The 19,838-nt window shown below is 58.3% G+C and overlaps 1 protein-coding gene and 1 pseudogene across 1 annotated transcript in view; one reads left to right on the plus strand and one right to left on the minus strand.

Moving 5' to 3' along the window:
- The window catches only part of LOC136570728 (uncharacterized), a 2,607,743-nt pseudogene that overhangs the window by 175,707 nt on the left and 2,412,198 nt on the right, over nucleotides 1-19,838 (minus strand).
- LOC136570729 (uncharacterized) overlaps nucleotides 1-19,838 on the plus strand; it is a 2,347,277-nt gene that overhangs the window by 63,462 nt on the left and 2,263,977 nt on the right.

Here is a 19,838-nt window from a genome sequence, read left to right on the forward strand (position 1 = left end):
CCTTCACCAGCTTCTTGAGATCCCTCCTCTTCATCAACTTGACCGCACAAAGCAGCGCTTCCCGAGAAGCCTGGAGAGCAGCAGGGACGCCGAGATGGCCCCACAGCCCAGGGCACAGCACCCGCATCCCCGTGCCAGGGCCTGGAGGAGGCTGCGATCCAGCAGGCGCAGGGCAGGAGGCAGCCGAGCCCCCTGCCTGGGGAACAGCAGCAGCCCACGAGTCCTCACCTCTGCCACACGCTGATTCTCATCATGGCAGTGGAAGAAGAGTGGAAGCAAGCTCTGTTGCACAGGGCTTTCCAAAGGTTTTTCTCTCTCTTCCAAATACTCCATCATGTCTCGGAAGAGTTTGATGGAGAGCAGCTGGACCTGGCTATTATCCTGTAGGAAAAAAAAAAAGAAAAACTACCTCAGCGTTGGCTCCTGCAGGGCCCCCTGGGCACAGGGCTGGAAATGCACAGGGCACACAGTTTCCAGGCAGCATCCGGCGGCTGTGGCTGGGGGCACAGAGCCTTACGTGGTCAAAGAGTGGCAGGAGCGACTCAGCCAGCTGCAGAGCAATGGGGGTTGACATCAGAATATGTGATTTGTGCAGGAATAGAAAGCTGAGTGTGATGAGGGTCATGCCAGCTATCTCTGCATCATTGTCGCACAGTAGGTCCATGAGGCATTGGGTCAGGCTCCACATTCTTTCAGCCTGTGCGGAACACAAGTCTGTGAAAGGCCATCCTGCTGCCGCACGGCCCAGAGGCCAAAGGCCTGTCCCGAAGCACGCAGGCAGCTGAAGCGGGAGGCAGGAGAGCTGGGAGCAGCTGCCCCAGCGCCCCAAGCCCAGGCCAGGCCAAGTGACTGCGTTCCCAGCGCAGCTTCAGCCACCGCCCCCTTCTCACCATTGAGGGATCATCAATGAGCTCCAGCAGGGCCCTGAGCGCCAGGCGACGCCTCTCCCTGCACTCGCTCTGCAGGTACCTTGAAGAGACCTTCACAACACTGTCACCACATTCACTGGCATCCAGGCACTCGAGGAGCTGAAAGGCACAGGCCAGTGATGGGGGAGCCGGCCGGCAGGAGCCCGGAGCCGCACAGGGCTGGGCCCAGGCAGCAGCAGCAGCAGCAGCAGCAGCAGCACAGGGCGCGGGCAGCGTCCAAGGCGGCTGCGGCTCCCAGAGGGCAGAGAGCTGGGAGGCAGCTCAGCCAGGCAGCGCTGCACACCCGGCTCACCTCCACAAGGAACGCCAGGGCGGGCAGATCCCAGTGTGGCTCCTGTGTGCTGAGCAGCCAGAGCAGGTGGAGTGCAATACTGGAACCCAACCCAAGACAAGCATGGCGCATCTCCCTAGGAGGGTGAAAAAGGGACCAGGAACCTGAGCAAATCTCTCCAAGGACAGGCTCGCAGAGCCTGCTGCTCTTTCACCACCGTCCTGCAAGGGGACCTGGGCCCTTTAGGAGGTGTCTCCTCCCGTGCTCTCTCCCCTCCCAGCCTTTTCCAGTCTGCTTGGCCGTCCCTCGGTGACAAGGCCCTGTGTCCCAGGGCCACGGGGACTGTGTGGGACAGCCTGGGCACAGGGCAGAAATGCCGGGAGCAATGGGGAGAAGGGGAGTCTCACCTGGCCAGCAGACCCACGGCATAGTGGCGGGTGTCAGGACAGAGCAGCGTGTCCCAGCCACGCTTGCGTTCCACTGACACCACCACCTCCTTGTACTGCTTTCGGCAGAGCAGGGACTTCAGGCTCTGCACTGCAAACCTGTGTGCACAGCAAAGGCCAGGTCGCCCTGGCAGCACTGGCTCCTTGGCAGGCCACGTGGCAGGGACAGGAGGACTGGCATGGAGCACCTGTTGGGGCTGGTGGCAAGGCCGTGCTCTTGCAGGCATTCCTTCCAGAAGGCATCGACCTCCTGTGGCATCTCTTCTGTGCTGAAGAACACTTGGAAGAGCAGATGCACAAATAGCTGGGGAAAATATGACGTCACTACACGTGGCACATGGGGCTCCTGGAGCATCTTCCACATCACCACGGTTGCCTGCAAGGGACAAAGACCCCCGAGACAGCGCTCAGTGCCCAGGTGTCCCTGGGGCAGGGCCCGAGCAGGGCAGGGAGAGGCCCGCAGAGACCTTGGCAGGGGGAGCACGGGGCCTGGTGGGCCTGAAGCTGCCCCTGGGCCAGGTTTGAGGCCAGCGCCTGAGGCAGGGAGATGCAGTGGGGGAAGGAGGATGGAGAGCTGCTGGAGAGGCGGCCTTGTGGCCAGCAAAGGCCACTTGCAGAAACTCACAGCCAGGCCAAAGACACCCGTTTTGGCCCCATTGGAGGTGCACGTGCTGCGCTCTGGCCAGCTGCCCAGCACATCCAGGAGGATCAGCAGCACTGGCTCTGCAGTCCTGGACGAGCACATGATGGTCTTCCACATGGAGATGGCCACTCTGCGGGGTTAGAGCTCTGTCTCAGGGGGGTCTCAGACACAGCACCGTGGCCTGGGCATCCCTAGCGGCCCGGGCTGACTGCCGGCTCTGCCTGTGCCCACTGGGCCTGGCCAGCAGCAGCCAGGCAGCCCAGCCCTGTGGGGACAGGCCCCTGAGGGACGGCAAGGGAGCATGGCAGCAGGCTCGGGGGCTGACGTGCCAGGGCTGGGAAAGGCAGCAGCCAGAGGGCCCTGGAACTCTCTGTTGCTCAGACGCCTGGGCCAGGCGGTACAGGGTGATGGACTGGGGAGGCCTGAGCCCTCTGGGCAGGTGGGCCCCATACCTGTCACAGGACGGGGCCACACGCAGGAGCGTCACCACTGCATCACCCGGCTGTGCTCTGGTGAGATTCAGCAGGGCCTTGTCCAGCCTGTGCTGGGCAGAATCATTGGCCAGGAGCCATCGGTGAATGGACCTCACCATGGCGGGCACCTGGAGAAGGCACGGGGAGACTTGGAAAGCTGCCACAGGGAGCCATGTCCCCAGGGTCCCCGGAGAAGTGCTTCCCTCGCCAGCGCACTGCCATGGCCTCAAAGGCTCCCAGGGACCAGCAGGCGTGGCTGGGGAAGCCACGGGACTCATGGGGGAATTGAAGCCTGGCCCCAGGCTGCTCACTTGTTCTGGCCTGGCAACACCCTTCTCCAGGAGCAAATCCAGCAGGGCGGCACTGGTCTCATGACTGAGGAGCTCTGAGTGAGCTCTGAGCCCAGTGCCCATGGTGCTGGTCTCTTCCTGCCCAAAGCTCCGGATAAAGTCGCAGATGAGCTGTAGGAGAAGGGCAAGAAGCCGGGGATGTTGCATGGAGTGCTGCACACACGGTGCTGGGCTGAGCAGGGACAGCAGGCCCAGCCCAGTTGGGGGTGGCTGCAGGTACCTGCGCTGTTCTGCGGAAGCGGCCACGGCTGGATCCCTGCTCTTGTGTGCGCTCCAGGGCTGCATCTGGCAAAGAGTGAGTGCAGCCAGAGCTGAGGGGCTGCGGGAGAAGCCGGAGAACAGAGCCCAGCCCTGCGCTGCCCAGGCAGGGAGAGCCCCGGGATGCCCCAGGGGATGGAGCACGGCCACTGCGGGGTGTCTGCCCGGCCCCTCTTCCTTCCTGTCCATGGGCATTTCCCCAGGGGATGGCATGGCATGGCATGGCATGGCATGGCATGGCATGGCATGGCATGGCATGGCATGGCATGGCATGGCATGGCATGGCATGGCATTGCATGGGCCCAAGTTGACTGCAGGCTCCAGCCCTACAGCCCAGCTCTGCCACTCACCCTCCTGCGGTGGATGGAACGGCACCACCTCTTCTGACTCCTGTGCTGGGGCAGCCCCAGGGCCTTCTTCCTCCTTCTCCTCCTCCTCCACCCAGGCCAGCTTGGGCACTCTCGGGGGTCTCTGCTCCATGGCTGTGCCTGGAGCTCCTTGCAGGAGAGATGCCTTGGGAAAGCTCCGGGGCACCAAGTCCCACGCTCTGCCCTTGAGGGCAGCTGCAGAATAGAAGCCTCAGGAAGGCCACGGGTCAGCGAGTCCTGTGCTCTGGCCTCGAGCTCAGCTGCAGGAACAGCGCCGCGGAGAAGCTCCGGGTCAGACGGGAGCGAGTGCGCTGTGCGGGGGCTCCTCACGGCACCGCTCTGTCCCCTTGTGCCCCGTTGCGTGTTGCCAGCAGCCGGGCAAGCTTCTATTTCCCACGTGTCACAAAGGGGCCTTGGACACCGGCTTCCGTTCCATGGCACGGTGACCGTGCTGCAGCGTGCCACCCAGGGCCCTTGCACACACTGCCTTCTGCCCCGGGGCCGCCCCCGGCCCAGCCAAAGTGGCCCAGCTTGGAAGGAATCCCTGGCCCCAGGTGTCTCAGACAGCCCGCACAGGATCTTTAGGAAGGGCTCAGAGCATCAGCAAACGCTGCCCGGCTCTGCGGGCTCAGTCCTATCCCCATATCTTTTCCCAAGAGCATTTGAATTTCTAAATGAGAATCATTTGAAGGGAGGGGATTGACATTTTCCATTTCAGAGAAGGCTTCTGCCTTCCTTAGCAGACACCTCTCTTTTCAAACCAAGACAATTGTTTATCATCTTGCAGATCTGCACTTGCTGGGCAGCCCCGTTTTACACCCAGGGCCTGGAGAACCATTCCCAGCAACTGGGAAAATCCTAGCTGCTCCATCCTCCCAGAGATGAGGTCTCCAAATTTGCCCCGAAAGTGGCTCCAGCTTTTAGAGGCCAAAAAGAGCAAGCCCCAGTGACTTGATGATAGTTTTAGCCCAGAAAGCCCTGCAGCTGATGGCACACTTGACAATCAGCAGGGGACACAGCTAGGCCAAAGCCCAGAGCTCTGCCGCGAGCCTTTCTCCTCAAATACCCTTCAAACAAACCTCCATGCAAGTCAGTTGGGAAAGTTTCTTCAAATGATCCATTTCTGGCACCACAGAACTGCACAGGGTTCTGTGAAAGATTCTAAAGCAGCTGCTCTGGAGTCCAAGAGCCAGCACTAAGAGTCCTTGTCATCTATTTGTAGCTAAATCCCACTTTGGGCCATTTGAAGGAGTTTGGAAGGAGCTAGAGAGCGGACCTCTGAGTTTTTCAGATGATGCCATTGCGTTTTCTTCTCTTCTACATAGACAGGAAGGGTGAGTTTGGCTCACATCTGCACCGCATGGCTCACAGGGCTGCAAGACTTGTAGTTACAAGAGCTTTGAAGGATTTCTTGGTCAAGAAGACACAGCCAACAAGGATATTTATGTTTTGGAGCCAATCCCTCAAGACTTCGTCTTACGGACTCATGCTCTCGGGGTCTCTCGCTGGTCAGAGTGAGCCCGAGATAAGTTCCAAAGTCTCTTTTCCCAGCCCGGTGCTCGAAGAAGGAGTCAGAGCTCTTCATTTCCCGCTCTCAAGGTTGTTTCTTGTATCTTATCTATAAAATTCTTTCTCCTGTACTGCCAAGGTCCTCTCAGCAAGACAGTCTAAGGCACTCTGCCTGCCCCAGGGCGGTGTTATCTTTTAATCCTAAAAACTACCTGTACGATATTTACAATTACTTTCCAATACCTATCACCTATGTTAGACAGTAAGCTTCTACTCTTAACCATTCTAAAAGTGCCAACATCACAGCAGAAGATGGAGGCCAAGACGAAGGAGAAAGGCTGGACACGCCCAGATTCCTCCATCTTGCCCCCTGAAGCCCCATTCTAGAAACCCCCAAAAATCTATTTTTCACCCTGGGATAAATTCACTGTCATTCTACTTAAACTGTCATGGCTTGCAACTCTTCATATAAAGTTGATTTTTCCAAGGGCTAAATCAAAGGCACAGGGGTCTTGGGCTCTGTGCCAGGGTCTCTGAGCCCCCTGGGCAGGGACTCGAGTCCTCCAGGGCAGCCAGAGGAATTTCCTGGGATCTGACAAGTAGCCCTGTTGTAGTCCCTGCGTGCAAGAGTTTACTTGATCCCTTTGATGCCAGAGAGCACCAAGGACTTGAACCTTGCTGGAGTCCAGCCCTGCCTGTCATGGAGAAGAGGGAAAAGATGAAGAACCTGGGCGGTGGTTGAGCCAAATTGGCATTTTTCCATTTCTGATTTCCTCCCAGCTTTTGCAGCAGGGCAACAACCCCATCACTGCAAAGCACTTCCTTTTGCAAGGCACACACTGACCTTTGGTGGAAGCTCAGGGCTCTTGAAGGGGCTGCTGCAGTTGGCAACGGGAGCTGTTGTTGAATTTTTCACGTTGCTTAACCCCCCCTGCCAAATGCCATCAAGCGGTTGAGGAAGGAGAAAAAAGATTACCCTGGAGGAAGGGAGGCCAAGAGCTTGGAAAAGGAGGAAAGAAACGCTCCGATGATGACAATGGCAAAAAACCCAATTTATTTTTGACAGCAAATGAACACCGGCCGCCCTCCAGCCCTCCCAGCCTGGCAGGCCGAGCGGTGCCGTTCCCATGGCATGAGGTGCTGGCAGCCTGCGGAGAGAAACCAGAGAGCCACGGTCAGTGGCAGCAGGCTCCTGTCCCCCTGTCCCGCCATGGCCTGTGCCCGGGCCAGGCTGCTGGCTGTGCTCAGAGCCCAAACCTCCTGACCCATTCTCTGTCTTTAGAGAAGGGCAGCGGGGCAGGCCACGTTCCACCTCCTCTGCTTAATCCCGGCACAGCAACCTCCTCAGCAGCTGCAAGAGCGGGATGCCCGTGTGCCCGCTGCCGCCTGCCCGGAGCCCTTCTGCCAGCCGAGCTGTGGAGCCGGGTGCCCACCTCTGGAGAGCTGCTGCCAGGAGAGGAGCCGATCCCAAACCAGGTCCTCGTCCTTCTCGAAGGGGCTGTCCCTGCAGACCGTGGCCCCTGGGGCAGCGCTGGCACTGGACGAGCTCCACGGACGCTGCAGGCGCTTCCCTGTCCGGTCCGGGCACCAGGTGTAATCCTCCTGGGAAAAACAAAGAACAATTGCACTAAAGTCAATTCAAAACAAGACTTGGAAACAAGAAAAAACACAAAGCCTATCACCGTTTCATGGGCCTGAGGAGGGTCTGACCACTCCATGTGAGAATTAAACCTGTCCACGGGTGGGGAAAATCCCCACCTTTCCGGCCCGTAAATGCACCCCTTCCTCAAGGGCGTGCAGAGCAGACTAGCTGGGGCACAGCTTCGGAAGCCGTCCCCCTCTGCCGCCCCCATCCACATGGGTGGATGCTTTTGTCAGGCTGGCTGCCCCCGCCTCAGCCCCTGCCAGGCTGGCTGGCAGAAGCTGTCAGCAAGGCCAGGAGCCGGCTCCCCTTCCACAACATCCATCCCCTGTCCTGCCAAAAAGCAGCTCGGCGGCCAGCGGAAAAATTAATATTCCCCAGCGCCGCTGAGCGGGGAACCTCCGGCGCGTGGCCAGGCCGAGCCCTGCCGTGCCTGGAAGCACCAGCATCCCCCGCCCCTGCGCCGGCTGGGGACTCATCTTGATTCCATCGGGGCACAGAGCGTGTCCTCCAGGCAGGGGCCACCGCCAAAGCCAATCGGCTCTGCCCCGCCAGCGGCCAGCTCCAGGATGGTGTTCCCAGCTCCATGTCGTGCTCCAGAAGAACACGCCAGCTGTGCCCCGGCTTGCAGGGACATCACGATGCCATTGAGCTGCAGGGGGATGTTTCCCCTGTCCCAGTCTGTGGCACCTTCACCGCACTGCCACCACTTCTCCAATGGGACGGGCAGCACGGAGCCGCTCCCTCCACAGCTCGCGGGGACCAGCGGAAGCAGCATCTCCTCGGCTGCGCTCTCTCCTCCGTGCCGCGGCCCCAGGGAAACGCTCCGGGGTTTTCTTCCAGCGCCACGAGACGTGTGCCGCTGCTGCTTGCTGGGCTCCTGGATCCTACTGTGCACAGGGAGGCATCTCTGCTGTCTCCTGGGCCAGGCAGGGCTCCTGCAGCCAAGAATGCTCAAAAAGGTCTGCCAGTGCTGGCCTGTCTGTGGGCTCCATGCATAAACACCACCTGATGAGGTGCTGGCACTCTGCGGAGAGAAACCAGAAACCGCCGCTCAGCGAGACAAGGCTCCTGTCCATGCTCAACCACATTCCACAGTGCCCAGGCCACACCAGGAGTGCTCAGAGCTGCAGCCAAAAGTTTCCTATCGATCCTCTCTTGCGGAGGACACCAGCACAGAGGCACAGGTGCCACTTCCTTCAGCTAAGCCCAGGAGATCCTCCTCCTCACCAGCTGCAAGAGCAGGACGCTTATGTGCCAGCTGCCCCTCCCAATCCCATTCTTCCCCTCGTGCCTTGAAGGCGCATCCCCACCTTGAGACACCCGGGGTGGGAAGAAGAGCTGGCCCCAGACAATGTCCTTGTTGGTGTGGAAAGGAAGGTGCCCACAGAGCAGCTCATAGAGCAGGATGCCCAGGGACCAGATGGTGGCTGGCTGGCCATGGTAGCAGCCAAAGAGGATCCACTCTGGTGGGCTGTACTCCGGCGTTCCTATGGGACACGGGCACAGCTCATCAGGCCCATGCTGCTCCCTCCCTCCCAGCCAGCTCCCGTTCCACAACAGCCAGCCCCTGCCCTGCCACAAAGCAACTTGGCTGCAGCTGGCTGAAGGTGGATTCCCCCTCCTTCCTTCCCTCCCTCCTTCCTTCCCTCCCTATTCCCCCTCTGCCAGCCAGGGGGGGTACTCTGCTGCCCGGCTGGGCCCCGGCTTTGGGCTCACCTGACATCCAGGTGTAGAACGTGTCCTGGAGGATCGTGCCGCAGCCGAAGTCGATGAGCTTCGCCTCGCCCGTGGCCAGGTTGACGAGGACGTTCTCGGCCTTGATGTGGCAGTGCAGGACGCCGCGGCTGCTGCAGCGCCCCATGGCCTCCAGCACCTGGCAGAACAGCCCTCGCGCCACGGGCTCCGTCAGGAACCGCCGCTCATGCAGGAAGTACCAGAGGTGCTGACAGCGCTGCGGACACTCCATGAGCAGCATGAAGCCCTCGGGCACCTCGAACCAGTCCAGGAGCCGCACGACACCGCGGAACCAGGCCGCAGCACCATCCACAGCAGAGCCAGCTCCAGGGGCACAAGGGCGCCCTTGTGCTGCGGGGGGACCGCGATGCCGTCAGTGGGGCCGATGCTGCGCCGCGCCTCGGGCAGCCCCTGCCCGGCCCCGCCGCGGCTCGCCATGGCCCGGCCTGGGGCGCTGCGCGGCCCCCGCTCACTCCACGCTCACTGCCCTCGCAGCGTTCCGGCTGCCGCCCTGCCGGGCCTCGCCTCAGCCCCGCCCGGCACGCCCCACCGGCTCCTCCCGTTGGCCCCGCTCACTCCCCAGCCGCGCCCACTCCGAGATGCGCTCCCGGGACACTCGCTTGATGGCCGCCTGCGAGCCACGGCCAGCGGCGGGCTGAGCTCGTCGCCCGCCGCCCGCCGCCCGCTGCCGCCCTCTGAGCCGGCCCCGTCTCTTCCCGGGGCACCGTCGGCGAGGCGGGGACCGGAGTAAACGCTGCCGCAGCCGCCGCTGCCCAGCAGCGGGCCCTGCCGCTAGAGCTGCTCTAGGGGAGGCCTCTCCGCCCGTGCGGGCGGCACCGTGCTGCTGCTTGTCTGCCCGGGGCACCCGCCCGCCCGGCGCGCTGCTGCTTGCCGAGCTGCCCCGGGCTGTGGCGGCTCGGGGCCGGCGGCCGAGCTGGCGAGCGGCGGAGCTCGGAGCGGGGCAGCTGCCGGCCACGCTGTCGGCCACGGGGCAGGAGCCGGGAGGCAGCGGGGCAGCTGCGGGCGGAACCACGGCAGGGGCTTCGTTAGGGGCCGGGGCCTCGGCCGGGGCTGGGCCAGAGCCAGCGCCAGGCGCAGCCAAAAGCCCACGCTGCTCCGCCAGCACCAGAGCGAGCGGCTCTTCCAGCGGCGCCACAGCCAGGATGGAGAGAGCCCGGCCGAGGCAGAACCACAGCGGGCCGGGCAGGGGCGGGCACGGGGCGGCCCCACCGAGGGGCGCCTTGCGGGACGCGGCATCAGCCGGGCTGGGAGAGGCGGAACACGGACAGCACGGGACAGGACAGGAGTAGAGTGAGTGTGAGAGGGAGAAGGGGATGTCGAGCGAGTGGGAAGTCGAGCAGAAAACCGATCGAGAGAAGCGCTGCTGCTGGTGGTGGTGGTGGTGCTGCTGCTGCTGCTGCTGCGGAGCCGCCGGAGCTCACGGCCGTTCCTCCCTTGCCCCCGCGAACCCAACGGAGGAGCCGCCGCGCGCCCCAAGGAACGAAAGAGAGAAACAAACAAATCACACCCCAAAGTCATTCCTATTAGAGAAGTAACCAAAGAAAACAATGTAGCAATAACGAAGAGTGTTGGCTTCTGGCTTCTTTCTTCTTTGCATGAGACCAAGCATTTCATGGGGAACAGTTGCCTCTTCTGACAATTTTGCCAGAGTGGACAGGAGCAGAGCGTTTACTTTTCAAGTAGAAAAGGGAAATCGTGTCAGTAATGTCATCTCTTTTCATCCTCTGTTGACACAGTGGCAGGCTGCCAAAAGACATGGTCTGCAGTGTGGAACTTGGGGCCAAGTTTCTTTTTCTGCCAGAGGATGAGGAGGGGAAGTATCCCAGAATCATGGAGTCGTGGCATGGTTTGGCTTGGAAGGGATCTGGAAAATCCCATGGCTGCAACCCCCCTGCTGTGGCTGGGGACCCCTTGCACTGGACCGGCTTGTCTAGAGCTCCATGCAGCCTGGCCTTGAACACTGTCAGGGACGGGACACGCACACCTTCTCTGGGCAACCTGTTCCAGGAGAGTCTTTTTTCTGATCCCTTACCTAAACCTAATCTCTCTCCATTTGGATCCACGTTCCCTTGTCCTGTCCTTGCCTGCCCTTGTACAAAGTCCCTGTCCAGCTTTCTTGTAGGTTGCCCTCAGGTACTGGAAGGCCACAGCTCGATCAAGGCTGGGTCTCTTTCCCAGGCTGAAGAAGCCGAGCTGTGTCGGCCTTTCCTTGCAGGAGAGGAGCTGCAGCCCTGGCACCATCTGGGTGTCCCTGCTGGGCCCCTGCTGCAGCGTGTCCACATCCTTGCCGTCCGTGCCGGGGAGCCCGGCAGAGGCGGAGGCAGCTCTGCAGGTGCAGGGTCAGCGGCGGGGAGGAGACCCGGCCCTGGCAGCGGCTCCGGGAGCAGCGATTGGCGCTGGGCCGCCCGCACTGCAGAGAGCCGGGGCCCTTGTGCCGGCCCTTGTGCCCAGGGCGCCTTTCCCCGCTGCCCGCCCGCCCGCCCGCTCGGGGGAAATGCCCCCTGTGCTGCCCCTCAGGGCCACCCCTCGCCGCTGCCCCGGGTGCTCCCGGCGCCGCCTGGAGGGGCCCAGGCCTCGGCCTCACCCTGCTCAGCCCGAGGCCTGGAAAAGCAGATTCAAACACCCACCCAGAAAGTGCCCCAGGATGCCAAGGTCAATCTTTTGTCACCAGCACGGCTTTGCTATCAGAGTCTGGACGGGAGTAGAAAATCACCAGGGGAAAAGAGCACGAACAAGTTCTGCCTTGGCACTACCTCAAGCTGTGGGGTACCAGTTGTTGGTTTCACTGGCTCTGGATTGAAGGCACTTGAGACAGTAATTCATGTTCAGACTCAAGTGTTTATTATTTCTTATCAGTAAAACAGCCTCATTACTGGGAGTTCAGCAGCTCTTCATTAGAAGGCACAAAATGGCCAACAATCTCTTGTTCCAAGGTCTTTTAAGACTAAACTATCCAATTAGGAACTGACACCTAGATTATTTTCCCTTTTAACCCAATAACTGATCCCAAAGAGCCTGCAATGTGGAATTTCTGCCCAATTACAAAAAGCCACCCAAACCCATGAAGAAGAAGGAAGAAGCATGAAGAAGAAACCCAGGACGAAACACTGTGCCCTCCATTTTGCTTCCACACACAACATACTAAAAATCCCAAAACCTCAATTTCTCAGAGTCAGAGTGGAGCAAAGCCCAAAAACTGGAGGTGATAAGAATGGACTAAAACCACAACCAAGGAATCTGCATTGCCCTGAAATACCTTTCCCCTTACATCAGCCTGGTGCATATTCATAGAGCCTCATGCATATCCATAAACTACTTTACATATTCCAGGAATGATTTTACATGGCCCCTCCCTGGGTCTGCCTTTTCAGAGCATGTGTGTTTCTTGGCTGTGGTTTTGGTTCCTTCTCTTTATCACCTCCAGTTTTTGGGCCTTGGTGCACTGTGCCTTCAGACGGGGAGTGCTGATAGTTGGCAGATCTGTACAGGTGTCCTCATCCTGGGTGCATTGGATGTTATCCCACCCAAGCAGGCAGTTTAACACAAGCAGCCTTTTCACAAGCTTAATTAACACCAGAAATAAAAACTATAGAACAAAGTTACTTTCAGAAACAGTCCCAGTCCATATTTGATCCCAGGCCAATTGATCCCAGTCTGTGTGGTCCTGATCCATATGGTCCCAGTCTGTGCAGCCCCAATCCAAAGGATCCCAGCCCATATTTGATCCCAGCCCATATTTGATCCCAGTCTGTGGGGTCCTGCACACACTCCCAGGGTCTGGAATTCCAGTTCCCAGCCAGGAAAAAATGTTCCTGCCCTTGAACTTCCTTCCTTTCCCCTCAACAAATTGCAATAAAATTATAAACAAAGAAATAATAATTGAAATTAAGTAATTATAATAAAAATAAAATATTAAAATCTCAACTCTTCTTTACAATACTCCAAGAATGAGTCAAACCAAACCAACAACTATTACTATAATATTACCAATGCATATAAATAAACAAATTATATATCAAGAAATACCTTTTGAAAGTTTTAACTTGATGACTAATGTAGTTTAGATAAAAAATATCTAAAAAACTAACATACAATCTAACACACCTTAGTAAAACAATTCGTATTACAAATATACTAAACACAAAACCAAACACCACTATAATTTCTCAGACATTTCAACCAAACAATTAAACTTTAATAACATCCTTAAGTACTCCAAAACAATTAAAATTATTTTTAAAAGATTTATTGGGGGTGCGTGGTTTTATTTTGATATTGGCTTTTAATTGTTAGAGGCTAGATGATTTTAAAAATGGGATTTTTATAGGAATTGAATCAGCTGAGAAGGTGGCACTCTGCAAACAGAAATGACTGAAAATGAACGGGACAGAAATCAGTAACTCTGAAAGTTTTATTTGCTATCAAATACATCCCACACACCCAGGCACACACAATCCCCATCCCATTGCTCCAAATTGGGATCCCACTTCTCCCAATCTCCTTCCAACTCCATCTCAACTTGACAGCTGTGGAATGGATTGAGTTTGGCCTGGGATTGAGTTTTTTGAGGAAGGAACAAGCAATCTGAGGTGGAATTGAGCCCTTTGGGGTTAAAATTCAGTTATTTTCAGTGGAATATGAGTGGTTTTGAGGTGACTGTTCCATCCCTCCAGACTTTTGGAGTAGAGAGAGATGGAGAAGAGAAAAAAATTCAGGCCAAACCAAAGAACAAGCAGCCAGGTGTGTTCCCAACATGGATCACAGGGAATGTGAGTGACCAGGGCTGTGCCCAAAGTGCCTCCTCCAGTGGGGGATGGAGCTGGAGCAGCGCACGAAGCTCTTCCCGCACTCGGGGCACTCGCAGGGCTTCCCTTACCGGTGCCTCCGTTGGTGTTGGGTCAAGTTAGAGCTGCAGGAGAAGCTCTTCCCACACTGGGGACACTCATAGGGCCTCTCCCCTGTGTGGATGCGCTGGTGCTTGACAAGGTCGGATTTGCGCTGGAATCCCTTCCCGCAGTCGGGGCATTGGAAGGGCCTCTCCTCTGTGTGAATCCGATAGTGCTGGAGGAGATTGGAGCTGGTCTGAAACCTCTTCCTGCATTTATCACACTCGTAGGGCCTCTCCCCTGTGTGGATGCGCCGGTGGGTGACGAGGTCAGAGTTGTGCTTGAATCCCTTCCCACAGTCGGGGCATTGGAAGGGCCTCTCCTCTGTGTGAATCCGATAGTGCCGGAGGAGATGGGAGCTGGTCTGAAACCTCTTCCCACACTTGGAACACTCATAGGGTCTCTCCCCAGTGTGGGTCCTCTGGTGCAGGATCAGGTTGCAGCTCCGGCTGAAGCTCTCCCCACACTCCCCACACTCGTAGGGCCTCTCCCCAGTGTGGATCCTCTGGTGCCTGATCAGCTCGGAGTTCCACCTGAAGCTCTTCCCACACTCCACGCATGTGTGGGGCTTCTCCCCATCATGGAGCTGCTCATGGAGCACCAGCTCCGAGCTCTGGCTCCATCTCTGGCCGCCTTCCCAGCCCAGGCTACCTCTTTCCCCCTCACATCCCCGCCATCTGCGTTTGCAGCCCCTCCTCGTGCGGCATCTCTGGGCCTTTTCCTCCCCGTTGGCTTCCTGCACCGTGGAGCCGCTCAAAACGGCCTCTGCCACCAGGTTCTGCCGTGGGCATTTGTCCTCCCTGCTCTCCATGCTCAGCTCCTGCTCTGGGCGAGGAAGGACAAGGACAGCATGGGATTTGCCTCCGTGCCACAGGCAAGGGCAACGAGATCCCCCCAGGGCTGTGCTGCAGCCGGGGGCCGTGCTGGGCTGGGAGATGGAGCAGCACAGAGGGGAAAGGGGCACTGACTTCCTCCTCACCTGCCTCAGTGTCCCGGGGCATCTTCCTCTTCCTCGCAGCCTCTCAGGGTTGGCAATGGGAAATCCTGGTTTGGGGAAAACAAGGGATGAGCGCGTTTGTAGGAGTGTCGGGTGTAGCACGGTCGGGATGGACGGAGACGAGAGATCTCTGCAGCCAGGCCGTGGAACTTGTGGTTTATTGCAAAGGGCCTGGGTGCAGGGCCCTGCTTGGAGCTGCCAGCCACAGCTTGGAGCAGGCCTGAGAGAAGAGAGGAGCAGAGAGGATGAGAAGGTGAGAGAGTAAGAGGGGAAGAGTGTAAGAGTGTAAGGTTCCTGTTACAATCAATAAATCTTCTTCTGTGTTGAATATTCTATTTCTCACTAACCAGTCCAGTACAAGATACAAATCCTTTAGCATTTACATACAGCCTGTAAGAATCATTACATCACCATACTGTGTTACATTTTAAACCCTAAAAACTCCTCTTTGGAGCCCTTCTGCTGAGCTAGTAGGGTCTGCTGGGGCCCTTGGACCTGTCTGCAAGCAGAGGGAATTGTTTCATCAGAAGAGGATTACCTTCAGTCGGGCCACACCATTGTTTTCCTTTTGTTCAGTAACTAAGCTATCTAAAAGCTTGCTTTCATTCCAATCTTGCTTATAGTTTCTATATTCTCAAAAGCTTTTGAGAATATAGTAACTATAAGCAAGATTGGAATGAAAAGCCAGTCAATAATATTTATAAGGCTTTCCTGTTCCATCTATGCCAACACACGTTGAGTTTGAAGGTCTCTCTGCCCAGGTACATCTCTAGTCCGGCCATGTGGGCTCCAGAAAAACCTCCCAAACACCAAGATTCAGCCCTGAAAAAGCCTCCCAGGGGTTCCCCGTCCCTGGTCCCTCCCCTCTGGTGTTCGGGGGTTCCCCCCTGTCCCAGCTGCTCGGGTCACGCTTGGATTGGGGTTCCCCCTTCTCCTGGGTGCCCGCCCTGCCCAGGCTGCTGGCAGTGCCAGCAATGCCAAAAGCTCCCCCCTCTTGGCTCTCCCCATTTCGGGATGCCGGGGCTGTTTGGGCTCCCGGGCTCCCTTCTCCCCTCATTCTCTGCCCTGGGCTGCAGCGGCTCCAAGGAGTCCCCCCTGCCCCTCTCCAGGCTCTTGAGGCTCCTGCCAATGGCGGCGCTCCCCCCTCTCTGGCCTCCCCACTTTGGCCTCCTGGGGGACACAGGGCTCTGCTCCTCCAGGCTGCCTCTGCCGGCAGCCGCCACCGCCACCCCCCGATGTCCCCCCGAGGGGCCTTTTCCGCTCAGCCTTGGACTTCTTCATTCTCCAAACATCCCCCCAAAAACCCAACCCAGGGACCCCCCGGGATATCCGGGCCGGGCTCCCCCTCCCCGCCCACCTGCGCCATGGGGGGGGGGGGGGGGCGATGATCCCACAGGTGGGGGCTGCGAATTCAGGCAAGGCTGGAACGCATGGCTCCCTCAGCTCAGCCTTGATCCGCCCTTGTCCCTCCTCTTCCTCTTCCTCCCATCCTCCTCTTCCATACCCCCTCTAGCTCCTCTGTGTTATCCCCACTGCGTTCTCAACTTCCATCCCTCCCCCTTCAATCCCTTCTCCTCCTCCTCCGTAACCCCACCTCCTTCTCCTCCTTCCATCGCTGCTCTCTTTCCTTTTCCATCCCGCCCCTTCCATTCCTTCTCCTCCTCCTCCCCCCTTACCCCGCCTCCTCCTCCCCCTCCATCCCTGCCCTTCCCTCCCTCCTCCTCCTCCCCCAGCAGCAGCCACACCCTCGGTGTCCCGTTCCCGCAGCCCTCGCAGCCCGTGGCAGCAGCGGCGATGGAGCCGGGACAGGTCGGCATGGGCAGCGCGGGGCTCTCGGCTGCTCCCAGCCGCTGCGGGCGGGGGGAAGCCGGCCCGGGCCAAAGGAGAGGCAAACTGGGCAAACTGGGGGCTGCACATCCAAACTGGGCCTTGCTGGGGACCCTGCCTGGCCACTGCCAGCCCTTGGGGCTCCTCTCGGCACATCCGCCAGGGGGGAACGCACACAGGCCTGGGGGATCCCAGCAGTGGCAGCACTGCCAGGGACTGGGCTGCACTGGGATCGTACTGGGAGTGACTGGGGCTGTACTGGCTTTGTACTGACATCATACTGGGAGTGACTGGGGCTGTACTGGCTTTGTACTGACATCATACTGGGATCATACAGCCGTATCAGGGCAGACTGTGATCACACTGATGGATACTGGGATCATACTGGGATCATACTGAGATCATGCTGGGAGCGAGTAGGAGCCTGCGGGGGGCAATTGACACCATGTTAGGGACAAATGGGATATACTGGGAGTGACTGGGATTATGCTGAGGGTGACTGGGAACAGCTGTGAATAACTGCGATCATGCCAGGAGCAACTGGGAGTGACTGGCTGCACGCTGGGGGTGACTGGAGAAAACTGGGCTTATACTGGGATGAACTGGGATCATGCTGGAGCTGACTGGGATCATTCTGGCAGTGAGTGCCACTACACTGAGGCTGACTGGGAGTGCTTGGGAGCAAATGGGATCATACTGGAAGGAACTGCAAAGATGCTGGAGGGAACTGGGCTGCACTGGGACATACTGGGAGTGACTGGAACAAAAGTGAGGGTGAAAGAGAGCAACTGGAACCATGTGGAGCACAACTGGTTCATACTGGCAGGGACTGGGAGCACACTGGGCTCCTATTTGGATCATACTGGGAGGGACTGGACTAATACTGGGAGGATCTGAGAGGGACTGACAGCACATCCTGCACATCATCCCCCGTACTGGGCCTGACTGGGAGCAACTGGGAGCATGCTGGCAGCAAATGGCATCATACTGGGACTGACTGGGCTGATCCAGGAAGCAACTGGAACCACGCTGGAGGCAGCTGGGACCATACTGGGAGAGTTTGGAAGCAACTGGGATTATACTGGGACCACACTGGGAGGGCTGGCATGTGACTGGGATCAAACTGGAGCTTACTGGGATCATATTGGGGTTGAAAGGGAGCGACTGGGATCACACTTTGGGCAGCTGGGAGCAACTGAGGGAAACTGGGATGATGCTGCAAGCAAACTGGAGGAACTGGGAAGGACTGGATGCATGCTGGAGGCAACTGGGATATACTGGGCATGACTGGGGGATCATACTGGGATAAGTGACACCTTACTGGGGCCACTGGCAGTGCCTGGGAATGACTGCAGACATGCTGGGGGCAACTGGGATATACTGGGAGTGTCTGGAACCATACTGGGGGAACTGGAACCACACTGGGAACAACTGCGACCATGCAGGGGAGAACTGGGACCACACTGGGGGCAACTGGGAGTGAGTGGGACCAAGCTGGGAGGGACTGGGATCATCTGGGGAGGGACTGGGACTAGAGCAGGGGCAACTGGGTTCAACTGGGACCATCCTGGGAGTGTCTGTAACCATAGGGGAGTGATGGAAGCACACTGGGAACAGCTGGGCCCATGCTGGGAGCAACTGGGATCACTCTGGGGGCACTGGCATCAGACTGGGAGTGACTGGGAGCAACTGGGATTAGACTGCAAGGGACTGGGATCATACTGGGAGTGGCTACACTCATACTGGGATTATACTGGGTGTGAATGGAACCTGACTGGGGCTTACTGGGAGCTACTGGGCCCATGTTGGGAGGAAAATGTGACCCACTGGGAGCAACTGGGATCGGCTGGAAGGTTCTGGAACCATGCTGAGAGGACTGAGACTACAACTGGGGCAACTGGGATCATACCTCAAAACCCCCCAGATCCCCTCACAATCCTCCAGTTCCTCTCAAAATCCCCTCAGACTCTCCCAATTTCCCTCAGTTCCCCCTAAGCCCACCTGAGAATTCTCAACACCCTCTCAAGCTTCCCCCTGGCCCCGCCTCAGCTCCACCTCAGCCGCTCTCCCCTCACAATCTCCCTAATCCGCTGTGTGTGTGGGCTCCCAGCCATTAGCGACGCGCCCCGCCGCAAACCAACCAATCACGAGCTGCCCGTCCCCAAGCCGACCAATAATGGTGCGGCTACCCTCAGCAATGCCCGCCTTTCCAGCGCCTCCCCAGCCAATCAGAGGCGAGCCAGAAGCGGCGCCCCCTTCCCCGCTGCCGCTGGGACCCGCCAGGCTCGGGACAGGAGCGGGAGGGGCCTGAGAGGGGATTGGGGGGGGGGGGCGGGGGAGGGTCCAGGAGGGTCTGGGGGTTTGGGGGGGTCTGGGGAGGGGTCCTGGGGCATTGTGGGGGGACCTGGGGGCTGCGGATGGGTCCTGAGAGGGGTCTCGAGGAGGGGCCGCGAGACATGAGACACTCATGCCACAGTGTAAGCTGTAAGCTTCCTTAGCCAATCGTGTTATGACACACAAACCTCCAGCACTGCATCTTAAACTTCTTGTTTACCATTGGAACTACTTTGATATTTTCTAGATCTTGGACTCTAACACATTAAACTTTCCTCCACTTCAACTTTCCTCCCGGTGTCTCTGCTATGAACTAGAAATCCGCATTCTCCCTTCTCCCAGCACCTAAGTTTGGAAGCCCTTTCCAAGGTGTCCGATCAAATCCTGTGTTTAATTCTAAGCTTTGCTGACAAGACCAAAGGTCTGTGATTTCCCTGCATTTGGTTTCCAACAACACAGATGCTGTTAGTTCCAGAGTGCCCAGGATCCGCCTGGCAAGTCAGCTCTGGCAGGAAGAAGGCGGCTGCCAGGGGGCTGCTTGTGGCCTCTGACAGCCCCATTGCTCAGGGCTTGCCAGCGCCCCAGCCCCTCAGGCCCTGCCCCAGCCCGGCCAAGCTGCCCGGCAGCAGCGCCGCAGCCCCACAGCAGCTCCAGAGCAGCCCCATGCAGAGGCACCTGGGAGCCCTCAGCAAGGCAGCCAGCAGCAGACGGGCAGCAGGGCACGGATGGCGCTTCCTGCCTGGCACAGGGCTTGTGGCCATCTCCAGGCAGCGCTCTGGCAGGGATCCCCGCAGCTCCGGCCCCTGCCCAGCCGCTCTGTGGGCAGCACAAAGGCTTCAGCAGAACCACCAAAGGCCAAGGGCCTTCTGGCCATTTCCCCTTGCCCACTGCATGCCTGGGCAGCTGGCTGAGCACAAGCACCCTTTATCCCCTCTTCCCCTAGGCCCTGCGCACCCTGGGCAGCAAAAGAAAGATCCTGGCAGTCTGTGTATTAGAACACAGTCTATATTTACATGGTAAAGGGAAAAAAAAAAAAGAAGAACATTCTTGAAGTAAAAGAAAAAAACATACTTGAAGTAAAAGAAAATTCCTGCTGACTCAGGTGGCCCCAGCAAAAAGAGCTTCTGGGATCAGCTCTCCACGGAGC

Source organism: Molothrus aeneus, unplaced genomic scaffold (assembly GCF_037042795.1).
Source record: "Molothrus aeneus isolate 106 unplaced genomic scaffold, BPBGC_Maene_1.0 scaffold_36, whole genome shotgun sequence".
In the NCBI taxonomy this organism is placed as follows: domain Eukaryota; kingdom Metazoa; phylum Chordata; class Aves; order Passeriformes; family Icteridae; genus Molothrus; species Molothrus aeneus.